Raw genomic sequence first — 2,148 nt, forward strand, 5'->3', positions numbered from 1 at the left:
AACATACATATCTAATATTTAATTGAAATTTTTGAAAAAAATCCTAGATTTGTTCAATGCAAAGTTTCCTTCCGTTGGAGTAAAAGTTAGTGATAAATAATAAAAACATGTATTTTTATCATAATTACTTTTTTCCCCTTTTTAAAATGTATGGAGCAAATTATAAACTAACAAAGTCTAGATAATGAAATATTATTTCTGTATTTTTGCTCTATTTTAATGTTTCTCTGACTTTTCAGTATACATTTGCTACTGAAACAAAAAACATACTAACTCAGTGAGATTAAATAGGACCAGAAAAGCTATATACCTCCTCCCTCTGTTTAAGTTTTCTATGATAAGACAAATATTTGTGGCATGTCATAACTCTTATACCCTACATGACTACAAAATTTTCTACTCAGGATGGATCATAGAATTTCAAACAGATCTATCATTCTGTATAGTTCAGTGTATCAACTAAACTGAGATAACTTCTGCACAGAGAAAGCACTTCTAGGATTGATAGAGGATTGTGTGAAGTTGCCAGTTGTTTTTACTGTAATAAGTTTAAAACCAATAATATATTTTATTCCAAAGACAGTTTTGGTGAGCTGTTTAAATCATGGAATATATTTCCCAATGCTATAATATTTGAAAAATTAGTTAGGTTCCCTATCAATCCTGTTAGTTGACATAGAGCTAAATCTAAAACTCCTGACATTGGGTGACCAAAACTGCTGTTCAATTTTTTTTTTTTTTGACTCCTGAACTTTTTATTGGCCTCCTGTTACCCAAAAGGTACCTTGCTTCTGCTGCTTCAACACCTCAGAACTTTAGAGTCATTGGTCTCAGATACTAATTGTTTTCCACTATCCTGCAGGTGGTGGTCTTTTGGATAGTTTGCATTGAATTGCTGCTATCCAGGGCATCACAGGGATTGAAGTCCTTTTCATCTTCCAGCAGGCAGCAGTAAGGTGGCAATCTCAGCTGACAGTTTGACTTTGATGTTCAGCAGGGGCTTCTCATACTCCTAGGCCTGGTACCGCCCCTCTGCCAGAGTCTGTGCCAGCTCTGACTTTAGGTGCAGCAGAGCCCCATTAAGCTGCTCCATCTGAATGGCATAGTGGGCCTCCATCTCCCTCGAGCTGTTCTCCAAGCCGGCCTTAAGATTTCTCATGGAGTCCAGGTTGATCTCCAAGCACTGGACTGTACCTCTTAGCTCCGTGAGCATCATCTCAGCATCTCTGATCTTGTCAGACTGCATGGTGATGACTATGGTCCTCTCCCCAATCACCTGGGACCAGTATTGTCCAGCTTCTCTTGGTTCTTCTGAGCCAGCTCGTCACATTGATATATCAGGATCTTGCTGGAGTCCTGAGATTTAGAGACATTTAAATCTCCATGGTCAACCAGAACTGGCAAACTGGGCTCCTAAGTCTTTTGTTTCCTCCTTGTGATTCTTCTTCATGAACAGCAGTTCCTCCTTGAGAGCCAAGATCTGTCTTCAGCTGCAGCTGAGTGACATTGGTGTCATCAGTGACCTTGCTGAGCCCATGAATGTGGCTCTCCACAGATGGGCATGTGGCCAGCTCTGTCTCACACTTGCCTCTAAAATCATCAGCAGTAAGATGGGCATTGTCTATCTCCAGAACAATCTGGGCATTGTCCACAGAATTTGCAAAAGTCTGAGTCACCAGGTCCTCTATGGTCTTAATGTAATGTCCCCAGTCTCTGACCTGGGGCCCCTTCTTCTCCAGTTGTTCCAAGATTTTAGTCACTAGCCTCTGATTCTCGGTCTCCAGGCCACTCACTCTGTCCAGGTAGGAGGCTAGGCAGTTATTCAGGCCTTGCATGGCCTCGTTCTTGCTTTGCATGTCCCACTATTTCTACCAGATCCCTGGTCATTCTCGCAGCCAGAATCCTGGTCCGTGAGCCAAGCCAGAAGCTGGTGGAGTTAGAAGAGAAGATTCAGAAGCCAGAGCCCCTGGCGCCTGCATAAAGGATAGCCAGGCTGCTGGTGAGCAACTGGATGAACACCACGGACAGGCAGTTAGTAGAGAAGGTGGTCAAGTGGGTGATGAATCTCATGTCTCAGAGAAGGAAAGCAAGAGGACAGGATTCAGTTTCCTCTGAGCTGCTGTTAAATTTTGTTTTTCTAAGGATATT

At 42.1% G+C, this 2,148-nt stretch overlaps 1 pseudogene; it reads right to left on the bottom strand.

The window, feature by feature from the left end:
- Positions 1–205: 205 nt before the first annotated feature.
- On the bottom strand, positions 206–1,856 carry LOC116549105 (annotated as a pseudogene).
- Positions 1,857–2,148: the final 292 nt, after the last annotated feature.

This window comes from Sapajus apella, unplaced genomic scaffold, assembly GCF_009761245.1.
Source record: "Sapajus apella isolate SASKATOON/1434 unplaced genomic scaffold, GSC_monkey_1.0 scaffold6, whole genome shotgun sequence".
Classification (NCBI taxonomy): Eukaryota; Metazoa; Chordata; class Mammalia; order Primates; family Cebidae; genus Sapajus; species Sapajus apella.